This window comes from Triturus cristatus, chromosome 5_1 (assembly GCF_964204655.1).
Source record: "Triturus cristatus chromosome 5_1, aTriCri1.1, whole genome shotgun sequence".
NCBI lineage: Eukaryota > Metazoa > Chordata > Amphibia > Caudata > Salamandridae > Triturus > Triturus cristatus.
The window spans coordinates 179,438,537-179,458,656 of record NC_140587.1 but is presented as its reverse complement, the minus strand read 5'-3'; the positions used below and the strand labels follow the sequence as shown (position 1 = coordinate 179,458,656).

The 20,120-nt window shown below is 48.5% G+C and overlaps 1 long non-coding RNA gene across 1 annotated transcript in view; it reads right to left on the bottom strand.

Annotated features, from left to right (window-relative positions):
- The window catches only part of LOC146830597 (uncharacterized), a 55,193-nt gene extending 35,375 nt beyond the window's left edge, over positions 1-19,818 (bottom strand). Inside the window, exon 1 of the long non-coding RNA XR_014961450.1 lies at positions 19,542-19,818. This is a non-coding gene — a long non-coding RNA (uncharacterized LOC146830597). The remainder of the gene's footprint in view (positions 1-19,541) is intronic.
- Positions 19,819-20,120: the final 302 nt, after the last annotated feature.

Below are 20,120 nucleotides of genomic sequence, written 5' to 3'. Positions count from 1 at the left end.
CCCGCGGGGCTCGTGGAGGCCCTCGTGTGTGTTGTGCGGCGGCGCCCCGGGCAGTCGGCGCCCCTGGCAGCTGGGGCATAGCCATCGGCCCCCACACAGAAGACTCACCCACATCAGACAGCTCAGACGCGAGAGGTAGTGCGGCGTCCTCAAGGTCGACCCTGTGCAGCTCGAAGGGGTCCGGCAGGCGCCTTGAGCCATGGCTGTGCCCCGCAGGGCCGGGTGCCACCCCAGGGATTCCCTTCGACCCAGGATCACCGGGGCAGACAGTGACACTGACTGTGCCCGGGTCGATCCTGTTGACCAACCTTCGTGGCTGGCTGGGCCTGAGGGCCCAGAGAGGAGACCTGCTTGTGGCCGGGGCTACGCCCACAGGGGTACTCCAGCCCGCCTGCGCCTCCCTCGTGGGGCCCAAAAGTACCAAGACACGGCAGTGGAGGCAGGCACTGGGCCCCCCTAGCTGGGGTCCGCGACGTCCGGAAGTCGACGCTGCAGCTGATCGACGACTTTGGAACCCGTGCTGAGGGTGTCACGGCCCGGCTGGGGATACAGCAGAGGTGGCTCTTCACATAAAGGGCCTGTGAGGAGACATGCCACTATTCCCCCGCCCCAGATTGGATACTAAAGCCGCCCCATCGAGGGCTGGTGGAGTGGACCACCCACACTTGAAGGTTGTGGGCCCAGCTCCAGCCTTTTTGCAACATCCTGGAGGGACTGCAGCCTGGGGCCCCGTGGGACTGAGCTGGTGCGAGAAGACCTGTGGGCTAGGGTTCCGGCGAGTCTGATCCCGGTAGGCGGTCTACTTGGCTGGCTGACCCTGGGCTGTGGAGGCAGCTGAGCTAGGCTTAGTGCGGCTTGTGGCTCAGGGGGGCCAGATTCAGTGAGGCACAGCCTGCTGTAGTATACCCGAGTGTCCCCAACGGGGCACCTAGGTGGCAGGTTGCCTAGCGGAGATACGTGCCAGAATCTTTAGCGGAAGGAAATACAATCAGAAGTGGGGTAGACACTGCACTATGGCTCCCCCTCCCCACCTCCCTTTTCCATCATGACCAAGGATAAACCAGTGGGCCCCACCTCCAAGCAAAGCACCCTGGACCAGTTTGCCTCAGCCCCTGGTGGCACGAGCAAACATAGACACCGGGAGCCCTGTCCCCAACAATACCACTTTGCTGGCCGCGAGCACTCAGGTCCGCGATACCCTGGACACAAAGATTAGTGCTGTGGGTTTGGAGGTCTCCTTTTTGTGTCAAGATCTTAGAAAGGCTGTAGATCGCATCACGTAGGTGGAGACCTGTGTTTTCGATGGTGGTGGACACAGTGGCAACCCTGCAAAAAAAGGTGAACAAACTCACCGTCGTAACACAAGAGCTGGCGTCCGGCATTAAAGATGGCGAGGGCCGCTCCCGACGCAATAACCTGCGCTTCATTGGCTTTCCGGAGGGGTGCGAGGGCTCCTCCATGGAATGCTTTCTCATGCAGTGGTTGAGATCCCTCCTGCCTGAAGACTCCTTATCCTCCTGTTTCATGGTAGAGAGAGCCCACAGGGCATTGACTAGGAAGCCTCCTCCAGGGGAACGCCCCAGGCCTTTAATTGCCAAGCTGCTGAATTATGTAGACCCCTAAACCATCCTTCAATATGCAAGAACCCACAGGGATAAACTGCTCTATGATTTGCAGAACATAATGACCTTCCCAGACTACACCCGCCTGGTGCAGCAACAGCGCTAGTCATTTACAGCCGCCAAACGCAGACTTGGAGGACTCAATGTGCAGTATATGCTGTTGTACCCAGCCCGAATGAGAATAACATATAATTCTAAATCTCTCTTCCTTAATACGCCGGAAGCAATCTTCACTTGGGCCAGAGAGACAGTAAATCTAAAACCACCCACCCCGCCGCCTCTGGAGTCTCACTCCTCACAGGATACACATAGGAATCGTCCGAAGAGGGTCAGCTCCAAAAGGCAACGCAGGTCGAGGTCCAACTGGTGCTCCCAGACACAGGGCGACGAGTCGTGAAGGCAGCGGGACCCCTCCTGCCTCTTCTGCCCATGGCTTCGACTGGGGATATTGATCACCCCGAAGACTATGGCTCACCTAGAGAGCAAATATGGCTTGGGGGTCTGGAGCCACTAACACCCCCTGAACAATTATGTTTAGGTTTTGTGGGAATTTTAGGTACTATTGCAGAGGTACCCTGGAAACCCCTGTTAGGGCCTCGGGCACTCTCCAACCGTGACAGATACTCCTTGTTGGTGGAGGTATTGGGGTGGGGCATGGGGGAGGGTGGCGGGAGATGTTCAGATTTCCTGAACTAAAGTTATTTCATTTCACACATAGGCACAGGGAACCCACTACAATTTCACACGCTCACCCTAGCTGGCAACCTCCCTAGATGACAGATGACCTCGCACACAAGTAATTCCCAGCCTGGGGGTCTGAACTTTATAACGTGGAACGTTAGAGGGATGCTCAATAAAATAAAGAGAAGCACTGTCCTTCAGCAAGCCAATCGCTGGGAAGCGGATATACTCCTACTGCAAGAGACCCATCTACTCGGCAATAAAGCCCCATGTCTTGCTCGGTTTGGTTATGACACAATACATCACTCAGGGTTCACACGCGGCTCTCGCGGAACGGCCATTCTCGTACACTGCCGGATCCCCTTCACTCTGTCAAAACTCTGGTCAGATCCAGGGGAATAATACACCATAGCGACAGGTACATTATACAGCGAAACAATAACCATAGGCAGTGTTTACGCCCCCCCCCCTTAGGAAACACTTTCATTGATAAAAACACACGACTCTGGGGAGAACTCCCGGACGGTCTAATAATACTGGCGGCGACTGGAATGACGCCATGCCACCTTTGGACCGCCGTTGTGAGTCAGGACATAGGCCCCATTCGGGAGAATCCAAACTCCACCAACTTGCCGCCACGCTGGGGTGGTCAGAACCATGGCAGGCATATCACCCCACGGAACTGGGCTTCACGTTTCTTTCAGCCGTACATGGCTCCCTATCCAGAATAGACTACTTCTTCTTACCACACAGCCACATACATAGGGCCTCACATGTCTTTATCCTGCCGAGAGGCCTCTCTGACCACCTCCGGTTCTACTACACATTGGGCAAACAAACCCCCCTTCGGATGGCGCATATCACCCTGGCACCTCCGTGACCCGGGTTACCAAGACGTTCTCCAACAGGAAATTACAGACTATCTAACATTCAATGTGGCACTGCCCACTCCAGTGTTATACTGTGGGAAGCTCTTAAACCCACTATCCACGGGGTGGACATCAGCTTTTGCGCTGAGGAAAAACGCAAGCATCCCGCACAAATAGTAGACCTTGAAAATTGCAAGAGGACTCTTGAAGCCGAAGTTGCAGAGATCTCAGGCCCAATACTGCAACGTAGCCTCCTCCAAGTACAACAACAAATCCATCAGCATCTCACTAATGAGGCGCATGAGATCTGGTTAGCGACCCAACATAGGATTTATCAATGGGGTGACAAATCTATTAAAATGCTTCATCATTAGTGTCAGGCGGCGATGGCCCTGCCTCGGTGCCGGCACTGCGAAACGCGGACGGAGTTCTTTGTACTACCCCTGACACAGTTGTACAAGCATTCACGGCCTACTATGCCTCCTTATACGAGCAGAAGGAACTCGTATCGAGCGTGACGATAGGGGATTTTCTAACAGACATATCTCCCAAAAAGTTCCCAGACCACCTGCGCGACCAGCTAGATGCCCCCATAACCGCAGAGGATCTTGGTGCGGCTTTATCCAACATGCACGCCGGCCGCGCACCTGGCCCCAACGGCTTCCTTAGTGACTTTCTACGACCACACAAGGCGCAGCTCGGCCACATCTGTTGGATGCACTCCATGAGGCTCTGGAGCAGCACATCTTACTTCCTGATTGGCGCCATTCTGAGATAGTGGAGTTCCTTAAACCAGGCCACCCCCAGAAGAACCATCTTCTTACCGCCCCATCTTCCTCCTAAATTTTTAACCCAAACTGTTGGGTAAGGTCCTTGCTGACCGCCTCCGCACATTAGTTCAAGAACTGATCCACCCAGACCAGGCTGGCTTCATGCCGCACCGGTCTACCCAGCACAATATTAGAAGGGTTCACAATGCCATTGCGAAGGCCCCGGAGCTGGGCTGCCCTGCGGCCATTCTTTTGACCGATATAGATAAGGCGTTTGAGTCCCTAAGTTGGACTTATTTATTTCAGCTCCTCCGATCTCTCAACTTTGTCCACGCTTTTTGTCCTACATATAATTATTACTCACAGAGCTCTCGGCCTCTGTGCGGGTAGCAGGTTTCCAGTCAGCACCCTTCCCAAAACGTCAGGGTCCGAGGCAGGGTTGCCCCCTGTATCCATTGCTATTTGCGCTCGCCACAGAGCCCTTAGCTACATGGGTGAGGACGGACCCATTAATTCGTGGGTATGAATGGTCACAGGACCAGTCTGACAGAATTGCGCTATATGCAGACGACGTATTTTTCTTTTTAAGCGATTCCGGATTTTCCAGGCCGTGGATTCTCCAGATACTGTGGGTGTTTGGGGAGACCTCTGGCCTTGGAGCTAATCCAGCAAAGCCACTGTTATTTCTAGTATGCGGAGCCCATGGGCGTGGCTCCTGGGTTTCGCAGTTATCCCACACAACCGAGGGCTTCAAATATCTGGGGGTCTTCATCTCGCCTTGTCCCACGATATCTTGGGCACATAATATCAATCCACGCACGTGATTCGCACAGGTTAATGCACTCCTTAACAATTGCCTATGGGGACGGGGCGACGTCCGTGTTGCGCTACGAATCTGCATGCAGTCGACGTACTGTGGCTGTCGCCGAGCTTCCAGGCTTCTGAGCATGGGACCTCATTGGAATCTCTACCCTGAGCGACATTCTGCTGGGACCCACTCTCAAATCTTTTCAGCAACTGCTAATAGAATACCACTTGCACCGGACACAGTTCTACAAATATCTGCAGCTGAGACACGCCCTGACTCCCCTAATCTGTTCGCTTTGAGATCTACCAGAATTTCACTCCCTAGAGGGACGTTTACTAATGGGGGATCTTGGCACGCATACGGTCCGGCAAATATACCAGACACTGACTACCCATACCCAAACCACACTACACATAACCCGGGATGCGGGGGAAGCAGACATCCCCGATCTTACAGACGATGACTGGGCTGAGGCTCTAGCTAGTCCCGAGGTGCCACTATAGCCACACGATACCGCCTAATTCCATTTAAATACCTCCACCGAGCATACTACACCCGCTCCACCCTCTGGAGGATAGGCGTTATCCAGTCCCCCACATGTCTGAGATGCAGAGAATCGGCAGGGACGTTTCAACACACGGTCTGGAGCTGTGGGGCACTGCAACCATTTTGGCATAAAATATCTTCTTGTCTGGGTCTGGTCCTGTCCTGGAGTCTTCCATTCGATCCCAAGCTTTTCTTACTTCACAGCACCGAGTGGATACGGGAAAATCACTATAAACGGCATCTTCTATTTTTAGGCCTCACACTTGCCAAGAGGGGCATTGCCCAAACGTTGAAGGGTACCTCCCCGCCATCAATGGGTGGGTGGAGAAAGGCCATGGACAGATGCATGGAGGCTGAAATCGTGGTGTACCAGGCGCGTGGTTGTCCACAAAAACATAGGAAAATATGGTTTCGCTGGGCAACAGACGGCGGCATAGACCTGCCTCCCCTGCCACCATTAGACCCTCCCTAAACCAGGCAATCAAATCACACTTGACCATATTTAGGTAAGATGAGTCTCTCTGCCATCTAAACATGTACACCTGGACATTGTACTTATAGTGAAAGATGCAGTAACCTATGACAAGTTTAGTTATTGGGCCTCTATGTTCACAGGCAATGTTGTTTGAATATAATTGGTACCATCTCATATAAGCTGTATCTGAAATATACGCTTCGAGTACCGTCCGCTATGTACCATCAAAGTAAATAAAATGTATTAATAATAAAAAAAGACTGCACTTCATATATCTACACTTATTTCTTGCACTCTCATCTCTGCAGGTAAAACTTCAAGAATGGCTGTGTCTTCTGAAGAAAGAGTAAAAGAATATTCAGGAATCTACATTCAAGGAAGAGGAACAATATAAAACCATGAGGGTGAGTGGCTGCAGTGAGTGCTGTGTCTCTCTGTGTCTGTATATGTCCATGCCCATGTCTTTTTGTGACCTCTTGGAGTTCAAGAACACAGAGGCTGATGAGTCACCCTACAAACTGGGTCATGGTCCCCACCAAATAAAAATACTGACGAGAGTCACTGCACTTGGATATTGGGGCTGAAACCGGCCAAGGGCTCATCCTAAAAAAATCATAAAATCAAGAATTACTCTTCTGATCCTAAGGTAGTACTTACATACTCACATGGTGTGTGTTAGAGTATGTGTGCACAGTTGTGGCATTATCTGGCTGTGAGTACGTAGCAGTGTGTGTGTGTGCGTGTGTGTGTGTGCGTGTGTGCATACATAATTGGGTGCATGCATGTTCACACTTGGGTGTACATGTCTAAGTATTTGTTCAAATATGGATAGCCCTGGAGTTATCTATGAGAGTGCATGTATGTGTGAGCATCTCCATATCCGTCTGTGTTTTGGGCTTGAATTAGTGCCTGTGTGTGTCTGCATATGCATATATAGGTTTTGAGATACAGAGTATGCAAATACATGTGCGTGTCTATGTGCATGCGTGGTTGAGGGTTGTGTATGCTTTAGTCGGCATTTATTGACTGTGGGTTTGTACTTGCGTATGTGGATGCCTCTCTATGGGTTTGCGTATCGCAAGGTCTGATATATGCATGAGTGGTGAGTTACACAACCGTGAGATTTTATATGCATCTGTGTGTGAGTATATATATGTATGGATGTGTGAGTCTGTGCCTACATGGACTGAAGATATCCATCTGTGAGTCTTTACAAGGTTTGTGTGTGAGTGTGCACATTAATGTGTGCATCTGTATGAGTGTGTACCTCTGGGTGTGTGTATGCATGGATCTGGAGTTATACATCTGTGAGACTGTATATGCATCTGTGTGTGAGTATATATATGTATGGATGTGTGAGTCTGTGCCTACATGGACTGAAGATATCCATCTGTGAGTCTTTACAAGGTTTGTGTGTGAGTGTGCACATTAATGTGTGCATCTGTATGAGTGTGTACCTCTGGGTGTGTGTATGCATGGATCTGGAGTTATACATCTGTGAGACTGTATATGCATCTGTGTGTGAGTATATATATGCATGGGTGCGTGCCTCTGTGAGTCTGCATGCATTGCCCAAAGATATCCACCTTTGAGTTTGTATAAGGTTTGTGTGTGAGTCTGCAAATTAATGTGTGCATCTATATGAGTGTGTACCTCTGTGGGTTGTTTATGCGTGGATCGGTAGTGATCTATACATCCAACAGACAAATCAAGCCTGGAGTAAGCCCCTTCCTAAACAAAGGTTTTAGCAATGTAATCATGCTATGGTATTGTATATACAACATCAAATCAGAGAACATCCAACAGAGTTCGCCAAAGTAATGGAAGCTCCAACATTGTGTACATGAGTTTTAACCCACGAATAGTTCATCTACCCAAATGCCCTCGAATCTTAGCACGTTTCGGGACATTTACATTCCCTTCTTCAGGACATAAGCATTTCTAATTCTAGGAATGAAACGGGCCCAGCTCAGCTCCAGCCTCTGACCTTGGACATTCTCTGTTCTGCTAAATCCCCATTGCAAGATTTTCCTGCAACAGTCTTATTAATCGGCCTTAGTTTGACGCGTCAGTTTTTATGCCTTCATTAGACCTTTCTTACAGGGATAGGCCACAGCTGACGGGAATGTCCCAGGATAACTGGTACACCTAGCCCTGCCTCAGGATGGGAGAAGGGGCAGGCCTGTAACGTGGAAGCCCCTTCAGCAGTGGTGCACATTTATCACCACTCTGACACTGCCATTGGTCGTGATATTAAAGTATTCAACAGGGAGTGTCTGTAGTGATAAAGTTAACAAGGGTGTCACTGCCATAAACCTTTCATGGTATCTGATAAACTCTCCCACAGTTTTCATGAAGTGTTTCTCCTAAGGTGAATTGGGTCCTACTTTATAGTACTCATTTTGCAGACAGAGGAACCAGGTCCACCCTCTAAAGCTTTGAAACTTCTTTAGTTGAATTTTATGGCGTGACACAGAGGCTAACATCATGCAAATCTCCTTTATTGCCAGCTCACAGCAGCAACAATTGAAGAATATAGAACTTCAATAACATTTTAATAGGCTATAAAGTCCCCCTGCATGCAGTGTTCTCCCTTTCGTTGTTGCTTCTGCTCACAAGATAAGTACAGCCTTTATTGTACTAATTCTTAGGGCTGATTTTGATGTCGCCGGTCCCAACCGCCTCATTAGGATGCGACGGAACACTGTTCTGTCGCATGCCTCTATTCCACTATAGGAGCAGGCATTCCAGCTGTAAACCGGCCGTAATGCATGCTCCCATAGTAAAATTGGAGGTACGTTTCATCCCTGCACCCAGTGGCAGGCACCTCAATGTGCCAGCCACAAGGTGCAGGGATCATCAGGGGGCACCATAGGCACCCCCTAGGACTCCAACTGGAGACTGTGCACCAAAGGGGGCCCTGCTGGGGGCCCCAAACATGTTTTTGACATGGTTTCCATGTCGGACAGACCGGCCCTTGAGATCACTGGCCGGCTGCTGAATGGCAGATGGGCTCTCAGAGCCCGTCAGAAGCAAGCCGAAATGACCGTCCAGTTTACTTTCCGACTGCCTATATCTTATATTTCATCCTAATTAGGAAAGTAAACCGAATGGCCCATTACGATGCGGCCCTAAAGGCTCCGACCAAAGGTCGGAGGCTTTACAGGGCATATCATAATCGGTGCCTTATTGAGTTATTTTACCTTGAAATATACCACTCTCCTCTATAGAAAATAAGAATAATATCCATCTCCTACCCTGGTACTAACACGCTCAACCAGGTTATTGTGTAACCTCCCATGTCTCCCAATGTCTTTTCCTAACCCTAGGAAGCAGGGTGGTTGTTTTTTTACATTTAACTTCACCTCTCTTACAGCGTCGGGTCGGAGGTCCTACTACCTCCATACCCAACACAACTTTTCGGCGTTTCCCTCGGCTCCTTAAGGCCAAGAAATACGCCCTTGCTATGGACTGGTCTTTTCTTTCAAAGTCCGACTCCATGCCACTTGTTGCTGCAGGCCAGCTTTCCTTGAAAAGTGTGAGCCCGCATCCCGCTGCCATAATAGCGGGAGCTTCTTGAAAGAAAAAAAAAAAAAGACCGGCTTGCGAAGGACACCTCCCACTGAGGCCGTCGCGCTGCGCACGCGGTGACTCACCCATCAGCAGCAGTCCAGTGGAGTCATCTCACGGACGTGGCCACGGAAGAGAGTCCGTCTACTTAACAAAGATGCCGGCAGCCCTCCTTTTCCCTCAGCGACTGCAGGCCCATGTAAATAAAGGCAGCGGTGCGATGCACAATCATCGCACAGTTTAATAAATAACAACAGAAAAAAGAGATAGTCTGGGGCACAACAATAAAAAAAGAACCACACAATTAGAGGAAAGACCCTTAAGAGATGGTCAGCCACACTCTGTACACGCCGGTGCCATTTTAGGAGATTGGGACACCTTAGTAAAGACACAACAGTGGCCATTTTAACTGATTGGGCAAACTGCTTGAATTCTGGCAGTTGCAGTCCAACGAACTGCCAAAGCACCTGTTTCCTTACACTGAGCCCAGTAATCTTAAATAATATTTACCTTCTGCCATGTCCCTTGAACCTTCAGAGAATACTATGGAGCATAGACTGGAAGAACTTCTAAATAAGGACTGGATAAGGTAATGGGACACTGGATGACTAAAAGTGGAGGTTCACTCCAACAGGGGTTGGCCAGTTGCTGTCCCAGGACGCCCTGAAGAAGGGAGATGGGGTGATTAAGGCCCAGAGGAAAGGGGCTGCAGGGAAAATCCTGCCAAAGGGTGTAAAAAAGCCCAAACCCTCAAAACAAATTACTTCACGCTTTGGCGATGACAATGTTGGTGCCTTGGGCACTGCAGACGGGCAAGAAAAAGCCCCAGAAGTGCCTATTCCCATCAATTGCGTTGAAACATTGGAGGATGAAATTAACCTATCCTGTTCCTTCGTTTTTGATATGGATATTGAGGAGATAGAGGTGAGGAATATGGGTACAACTGACGAGGCATCAAAGGCCTCCAGGACAAAAATGGGCATTGTTGACCCATTCGGAGAGAGTATGTTTGACCCGCTCAAACAGCCCTTGTCTCCAGAGTTGGCTCCATCGCGGCATTTTGCCGAGTACCTCTCCTTTTGGCTTAGGTAGGAAATACCAAAGAGGTCAGGTCCCGTCTTAGATCCGATTGCCCACGCCCCGCCCTCCCGGATAAAGTTGGGTCTACCTCAGAGTTAGACGCAAAGGTGGTGGCTCTAAGCGTCAAGGGAGGAAAAGGCCCTAGGAAAGGTATCGATAAAGGCCTAAAGTCCTGCCAAGACTGTCTACTTGATATTACTGACCCACTCACAAAGACGTTTGAGATGGCTGAAGTGGCTCATCTTAAAGACACCCTCATTGACCCCAAGGAATTGCGCCAATGGGCACAAAGAGCCATCTGCCTCCTGGGGAACGCAAATACTGCACTCTCAAAAGAGAGAAGAAAAAGCATATTGCAAAAAATAGATCTCAGATTGGTCAAACTGGCCACTAGAGGAGGAGTAGTAGCCTCCCAGGGTCTACTTTTTGGGGGACCATTTTATTAGGGACATAGCTAAGTGCATGGGAGCTTTTAGCTCAATTCAGAAGTCCTAGAAAGCCATGAAGAAAGTCTTCCAGGATAGGGTTTTTGGCAGGGCCGGGAGAACAGGGGGTAGGTTCCTTAGCCGTGGCCAAAGCTCTTCAAGACCCTACCTGGGACATGGCGCAAGATTTCGCACCCACACTTTGCTCCACATTCGTCATTTATACCCCCAGAAACAAATACTTCACGGGAGAGGCTTCAGAAGTGAGCGGAGACAAAGAGGCTTTTCAGTAGGTAAGAACTATGAAAGACCTTTCGGATACCCCTATAAAGGTGGGAGGCAGACCAGCCCAATTTTGTGGAACCTTGAATTTGGTGAATCAGGACCCTTTGGTCCTAGACTCAGTGAAGGGATACATGATCAAATTTACAGATACACCATTGCAAAGGAAAATTCCCCCAGAACTGATATTCTCACAAGAAAATTCTATTTTAGTAACACATGAAGTAGAGGATTTATTGACCAAAGGGGCAATACAAGAGGGCACAGAGTCAGGTTTTATCAGCAATATCTTTCTAGTGGAGAAGAAAGACAAAGGGATGAGACCAGTGATAAATCTAAAAGAGTTGAACAAATGGGTGGTCTACTACAATTTCAAAATGGAAGGGGTGCACCTCCTTAGAGATGCGCTAAGGAAAGGTGATTGGCTAACTCGGTTAATCTAAAGGATTGACCATACCAATTTGGACTCCATACCAAAAGTTTTTCCAATTCACCTGAATGGGTGGACTATGGCAATTGTTCAGTCTCCCTTTCGGACTTTCCTCATCCCTTGGTGTTTCACCAAGGCTCTTCGTCCCATAGCGGGATGGCTAAGGGCGAGAGGGGTGAGACTAATAGTTTACTTAGACAATATCCTGATAATGGCACAGTCCATATAAGTGGTCTCACGCCACATAGAACTTACAATGAGCCTACTAGAACACCTGGGTTTCGTCATAAACAGGAAAAAATCTTTCATGGTACCAAACCAGGAAATGAAGTTCTTGGGTTTTGTCCTGAACATAATAAGCAATTACCAGGGGAAAAGTTAAGGAAACTTTACAATGAATTGAGGAATCTCTTAGGGAGGAAGAAATTCCCCTTGTGGGCTCTAGCAAGGATCCTAGGCCTTCTGTCCTCAACAAGATGAGCAATCTACTGTGTGCTCCAAAGACTCAAAGCCAAAGCATCAAGAACATGTCAATCTTATTCTCAAATGCTGTCTCTGTACCTGGATTCAAAGAAGGAACTACGTTGGTGGCTGAGGAATGAAGAAGCATGGAATGGCAGAGCCATTTTTGGGGAAGACCCGGAGATAGTGATAGAATCAGACGCGAGTTTAGAGGGAAGGGGTGCAAGATGTGGCGACTCATCAGCAGGGGGACGCTGGACAGATCAGGAGAAGGAGTTACTCATCAACTGCTTGGAATTACTGGCCGGTTCATTTGCAATTCGCTGCTTCACCAAAGACTTAATGAAGTGTTCTGTAATGTTGTGCATGGACAACGTATCTGAGGTCAGATACGTCAACAAAATGGGGGGCCCTCACTCCAAGGGTCTTGCAGATTTATCCAAGGTCTTCTGGAGTTACTGTCTGAGCAAGGGCAGGCATGTCGGTAGCAGCGGAGCATATCCCAGGATAGAGAAACAGTGTTGCGGATTGGTTCTCCCAGAATTTCAGAGACTCTATCAATAGGAGGTTGAACAAGGACATTTCCCTCAGTTGCCAGTCGATATGGGGACCCTTCGGGTGGACCTCTTGGCGGACAGATTGAACACTCAACTGTCAACGTTTTTCAGCTGTATACCAGACCCTCAGGGTGGATGCCTTCCTTCCGAATTGGCAGGGCCTAGCACCTTTTGCTTTCCCTCCTTTTGTTATGCTACCAAGACCTACTACTACTACCTAAGCTACTGTTGCACGTTTGCAGGAACATGGAGGTCACAGTAGTGATAACACCGCTTTGGAGGTTATAGGCATGGTTCTCAATTCTACTAGAAATGAGCATAGGTTTACCAATCTTAATTCCAACCTTCAGGGAAATAATTACAGGCCCAGACAGACGGAGAGACACATCCTCTTGTACAGCAGGGACATCTGACGCTGATGGCCTGGAGGATTTCAGGAGACAATGGAAGATCCTAGGCCTTTCGGCAGACGCTTTTAGACTCCTATCCGAGTCATGGGCGCCTGGCACAAGGAAAGCATATAGACTAATTGGGAGGAATGGGTTTGTTCCTTTGAATGAACTACAATCCTGTTTCAACTGATTTACTACATGTAGTTAATTACTTATTGGATTTATTCACTTCAGGACTCTCTTATAGAACAGTTAATTGTGAGAAGGTGGTCTGATATATGCTGTCCACCAGTTCTAGTGGGCACCTTGTATCAGTCCAAACAACCCCTTATGGTGATAGGTTAAAGACAACCTTTATTGAAAGCTATCCTAGCGGTAGCTGTGAAGAGCAGCCTTCAGGCTAAGTCTTGAAGGAAATTAAAGCAGCTTGTTTTACCAGTCTATAATCTCTTGAATGATCAAATGAAAAGACAACCACACAAGGTATATATTCAAAATATATGTATTTAAGATAAAACACACCACTCTAGTCTCTTTATGAGACTGGAGTTCCAAGTACTTAGATTACAAGTCAGCAATTATCAGTAATAGCACAAATACACGTTTGGGCCCTAGGGGCGTACCAAACCATATACCAAAAAAGTGGTATAAGAACCACGACTGAACTAGACACAAGGCCTAGACCCTGTAGAATCACTGGGACCCCAAGGAACCACCCAAGGTAGTGACACAGGGGACCCACGGGGACTGTATGGAGTGTGTAAACACAACCGCGGGTTCCCGTTATCTTCTATGGGCAATGTCGCGGTTGGAAATGTAAAGATTAGGGACACTTCTAATCGAGTCAGGACCAAACCGTTTTGGACATAAGAAGTTCTAGGGCCAGCACCCACGGGAGCACTGGAGTACTCGAGTTACCTCACCCAGGGAAGCTGGGTGCATAGGTGTCTTTTGGTATTGGGTCGCGTTGTCGATTTCAATGGAAGCCTGCAAAGAACTGCTGCTGCCGTGAAGAGGAGAAGTGTCCGAAGAGATCCAAGCCTGGATCTAGGATGGAAGGAACCTGAAATCAGAGGGGACAGAGTCTGGGTCACTAGCCAGTGACCAAGGGCAGGATGGACCAATGCCCACAGATGTCGGGTGCTTCAGGTGAGTTGATGGGTGTCTTGACTCTTCAGTCACGAGGTCCAGGAGGCATCGACGAAGTCCACGAGCCGGATTCGAGCTGTCCCACAAAGTCTGTCAAGTGCTGCGGTGTCGGTGACCAGATTGGACCCAACAAGCCTTGGCAACGGCAAGGCACTGGAATTCAGAGAAAGGACTGCCGTGCAGACCAGCAAGGTCTGAGGGACTCACCCAGCGAGGGTAAGTCAGGGCACGTATGGAGCAACCAGGAAAGCCCAATTAAAAAAGGAGTTGCCTTCGTGGGAACAGGCTAGCCAACAGGCTAGTGATCGCGAAGGACCCTCGAGCGGTCGCACTTGAAACTGGCCCATGGGTCACTCATGGAGTGGAGGCCACCAATCTTCAGTGCAGGAGGTGCTCAAGGCAGGGGCTACTCGGAGCCGAAAGCACAACTTCGAGGAAGCACAGGAAAATGCTGTTGCTGCAAAAAATCACGGTGTCCAGGGGTCACAGTTCCACATCACCCACGATAGCCACGGGCCTCAGCTTTGCTGTGGACTCAGGGTAGCTTCGGGGAAGTCTGGAAATCCAACTCTGGTGACTTCGGCGTCCGGCGGGAGCTTCAGTGATGCAGACCGGTCAGTTGCTTCTTTGGTGCCTGCCAAGCAGGGGAGTCACTCCTTGACCCCAAGGGAGATTTCTTCCGTCTTCTAGTCGTGATAGAAAGTCGAAGGTCCAGGATATATATATTGCAAAGTTTCATCCAGGGTAATCTAAAGTCCTAGGGACTGGATTCCTATACTTATAGTTAGTTTAGGGGATGGACTAACTCTAATGCCCCACCTATGGGTGGGCTTGGAAAGAGGGGTGGTTACACCCATTTCCTTTGTCCAGTTTCGCACCAGAGCAGGGGCAGGTAGCCCCTGCAACCGGCTTGAACTGGACTATGCACAGGGACACCAAGTGTGCCCCCAGTGCAGGACTTCAAAGCACCAGAGAGTTCTCCCGCCCAGCCCCAATACACATCTGCCTGTCTGGGGAGGTGGCAACACCTCCCTTCGACAAGAAACCTATTGTCCAGGCCTCCACTGCCAGAGTTTCGGTCAGCAGCAGGAGGCCAGACCCGTGTCTGTGGCAGAGGCATCCATTTTGTGATGCCAGGGCTCAGGAAAGTCCTAGCGGGTTTAGCCAGTGTGAACATGTCTCTCCCTCTAGAAGGGTGGAATGCTAACCCCGCCGCCAGAACTGGCGGGGGGGAGGGGGTAGTATTCCAAAGCATTTGACACCAAACACGACATGTTTTGATGCAGCCATTCCAAAGTTAGCATTTACCGTGAGGTTATAATGCACTTAAGAGTATATGGTATGGCTGTATCACAGAACAGCCTTAAGGAAGTTTTTCCGAAAGCTGCAGAGGGGCTCAGCTCATGCTTGGGCACCCTCTCACACAAAACCAAGCACTCTGCCTTCGGGATTGTCAAGGCCTGCCATAGGAGTGGCTTAGAGGTTTATATGTGTCTGTATAATGGTAGTGATATAGGTAGCCTATACCGCAGTAAGGGGTGCAAGCACATCCTTACCCAGGCTGCAGTAGCAGACCGGTGGTGCCATTTCGGAGTGCTTCCCAGGGGTGGCATAATAAATGCTGCAGCCCCTGGTAGGCCTCTGAGTTAGCTATGCCCTAGGTACATAGTATACCATATACTAGGGGCTTATAAGGCACTCCAGAATCCAATTAGATATGTACCTAATGTACATGCAAACCATTTTAGAGAGGAAGCAGCTAGGCTGTGGTCCTGATTAGCAGGGCCACAGCCAGACTAAGGTCGAAAAACAGTGAAACACCAGCAAAAAGTGGGGGTACCCATGTGAAGCAGATCCTACTCTCCTACATTAATGTTTGCAGATCAGCTTTTGCAGCATGTCACTGCCTTGTAGACGGAGTCTCTGTGGGACAAAACATACTGACTAAAACATTTATGCGAAGTATGTGGTACTAAACCCACCTTCTGCAAAATATCCTGCATTATGGGACATTAGAGATGTCCTATAGGTTTTAATATGTTGGGGAGATAGTTATCGGTTATCCCCAAAACGTATCTCTTATAAACTCACTGTTTTGCCTGGTATCTTTTAGATGGACCTCAGACGTAAATTACTTAGACATCACCAGCAGGGCCTACCAACCAGAAAGGGTTTGCTTTTATTTAAAAGGCGAACAGAGACCGTGTCAACTTCTGTTTCCTACCCCTTCTTTACACAGAATGCAAGAGTTTGTGTAGTGAAATGCTTCTTGGAATATGAGAGAAGGACTGTGAGTATGAGAGGCAATACAGAACAATTGCTAATATCCTATAAATCGCCTCATAGAGCAGTTTCCTCCCCAAGATGGGTGAAGGAAGAAATGAAAGAAGCAGGTGTAGACATTACTATGCTTGGTGTACACTACCTTAAGCCTCCAAACCTCTCCCTTTCTGGGAGATATCCTTGGGGCTGCGGATTGGTCCATTAAAAGTATGTTTAAAAGTTGCTATTTTAGACCTGTTACAAGCGCTATTGACAATGTATCAAATGCACTTTAAAATTGCATAATGCTAGCCTCTGTGTCATCCCATAAAATTTAGATTTTTCACAGCCTGGTGAGCAGAAAATCTGGATTTTGTTAAAGACACAGAGGCTAAGATCATCCCTCCACATAGGAACCCTCCCTATTGGAGAAAAGTTATTGATTTTGTATTGGATTTTTCTTTTCCTGAGTAAGAAGTTTTCACTGATGAAGTTTTTCGTTTGAAAGTTATGGATCTTAGAAACTATCTATCTATCTATCTAAACAGCGCCAAAAAAGGGAGAACACTGCGTGCGGGGGAATTTATAGCCTATTAGAATGTTATTGAAGTTCTATATTCTTCGATTGTTGCTGCTGTGAGCTGGCAATAAAGGAGATTTGCATAATCTTAGCCCCCGTGTCTTTAATAAAGTACAGATTTTCTGACAACCAGGCTGTGAAAAACCTAAATTCCCTTTCAAATGTCATTTTTTGATGGTCTCTCAGACAAACCCTTTGTGCAAGGTGATGACAATCACGATAAGCGACCCCTCCACTCTCCTCCTGGACCCCCACTCTCAGGACGGCCTATAGGAAGCTTTATAATATCTAACCAGCTTTTCTTTGCTTCTGACAGAACAAGCTAAGAACTGAGAAGAAAAAACTTGAATCTGAAATTGAAAAACTGTGGCGACTCCTGAAAGAAAATGAGCAAACCCTGCACGGGAGACTGGAGGAGATGGAGAAGAAAATTACCATGGTAGAAAATGCAAATATCACCAAACTGTCCAATCAAATCACCTCTCTCAATGCTCTGATAACAGAGATAGAAAAGAAGTGTGAGGCACCATCGTGGGAACTCCTGAAGGTGAGATGCTGTTTGGGAAATAAAACAAAAGAAGGAAGTGAAATATTCGTAATTTGTGTACATTATGAAATGTATGACTGAGGGTGACAGAGAGCATCCCTCGGAGGGTGACAGATAGCATCCCTCGTAAGGCAACAGAGAGCATCCCTCGTAGGGTGACAGAGATTATCCCTCTCAGGGGAACAGAGAGCATCCTTCCAAGGGTGACAGAGGGCATCCCTTTTAGGGTGACACAGAGCATCTGAGGGCAAAAGAGAGCATCCATCCGAGGGTGACAGAGAGCATCCCTCCCTGGGTGACAGAGAGCATTCCTCAGAGGGAGACAGAGAGCATCCCTCCGAGGGTGACAGAGAGCATCCGTTCCAGGGTGACGCAGACCTTCAAGGGTGACAGGGAGCATCCTTCTGAGGGTGACAGAGAGCATCCCTCTGAGGGTGACAGAGAGTATCCCTCTGAGGGTGACAGGGAGCATCCCTCTGAGGGTGACAGAGAGCATCTCTCTGTGAGCAAAAGAGAGCATCCCTCTGATGGTGGCAGAGAGCATCCCTCGTAGCTTGTCAGGGACCATCCCTCGTAGGGCGACAGAGAGCATCCCTCCGAGAGTGACGGACAGCATCCCTCCACGGGTGACATAGAGCATCCCTCGTAGAGCGACAGAGAGCATCCCTCCAAGGGTGACATAGAGCATCCCTCGTAGAGCGACAGAGAGCATCTCTCCGAGGGTTACATAGAGCATCCCTCTGAGGGTGACGGAGAGCCCATGACCTGTTCATGAACCTCAAAGGGTCCTATGCGTTTGGTTTGTCTGATGATAGTGGTGCCCTGGTTGCTACCACCCCTTACTTCAGTAACTCTACTGACTTATAATTTCAATAGACCAGGCTTCTCCAAGGAGTAGCTTGTGAGATACTGGTATCTCTCCAGATACCTGCAAGTAGCTCTCTTGTGTAGCCCAGCATACTAGATCAGATGTTTTCGCTTGGTTGAATTAATATGTGTACTAAAATTCTGATGTGTGTATTTAAGATGAATATGTATTTAGTTTCAGACCTCATAAACTGATGTTTAGAGGAAAAATGGATTTCCAAAATATATTTAAAGCTGTTATTTGAGTGATAAATCCTGCAGCTTTGGAGAGACATATTATTAATATTATTACCACGGCCTCAAACATCGCACCTATGGTTGTCATGTATTACTCATGCAGCTGTGGGGGACGTATTATTAATATTATTACCATGGCCAGGAACATTGCACCCATGGCTGTCATGTATTACTCATGCAGCTGTGGGGGACGTATTATTAATATTATTACTATGGGCCAGGGGCATTGCACCTATGGCCGTCATGTTTTACTCATGCAGCTTTGGAGAGACGTATTATTAATATTATTACCATGGGCCAGGGGCATTGCACCTATGGCCGTCATGTTTTACTCATGCAGCTTTGGAGAAACGTATTATTAATATTATTACCATGGGCCGGGGGCATTGCACCTATGGCCGTCATGTTTTACTCATGCAGCTTTGGAGAGACATGTTATTAATATTATTACCATGGGCCAGGGGCATTGCACCTATGGCCGTCATGTATTACTCATGCAGCTTTGCAGAGACGTATTATTAATATTATTGCAATGGGCCGGGCGCATTGCACCTATGGCTGTCATGTATTACTCATGCAGATTGGAGAGATGTACTATTAATATTACCATGTGCCTGGAACATCGCACCTATGGCTGTCATGTTTTACTCATGTAGCTTTGGAGATACGTATTATAGATATTATTACCATGGGTCAGGGACATTACACCTGTGGCCGTTATGTATTTCTCATTGTTGCATTCATCTTGTGGCACTTCGCCTCTCTTTTTCCCCTTCCTGTTTTCTCTTTCCTGAAACATGGAACACTGTGCCTGCGTTGTACAATTTACGTTCCATGTTCCAGAGCTCTTGAAGTTCAGTTAATGCTTAGTGCTGTTCTTTACAGTTGCGCTGTGCCTCATCTCCAATAAAACTTGGATTTTGTACTTACCGTCTGAAGCCTCTACTTTACAAATTGGCACCGACCGGCTGGAGACTTCGTTTGCTGCATGTTTCCTTGAGGCACAGGTGCTGCGACGTCTTCCGGACCTACTTCCTCGTCCTTGATTGCTCCGCCTGATGAGCCTTCCTACGTTCTGCATGTGCGGTTCCTGCATTCAACCCTGAAAACCGCAGATCTCCGGCTCCTTTCCTGCACTCTCTACATGTTTTTGTCCTGTTTCCTGCATTTTCGTTTCACCAACGGTCGGCTTATGTTGCCACGCCACGATTGATGACGTCGTGCTGCTGAGATACCAACGATTACGTACGTCTCGTTTGTTGCCTGGCAGCTCACCAACGCGACCGCAGCTTCGGATTGGCCACGTCCTGCGTCATCACGCGGGCGGCCATCTTGGTGTGGCCTGATTTTCTCCAACGCTGGAAACGTAATTGAAAACATTTATTGCATCGGAAACATCCCTGGAAACGCTGTGGTGTTCTGTTTCTAGCGCTCATCATCTGTTTGCGGTATTTTACCTTTTAGGTAATGGACACTGCCTTTGGCATTTCTTCGTGCCGCAGGTAGGAG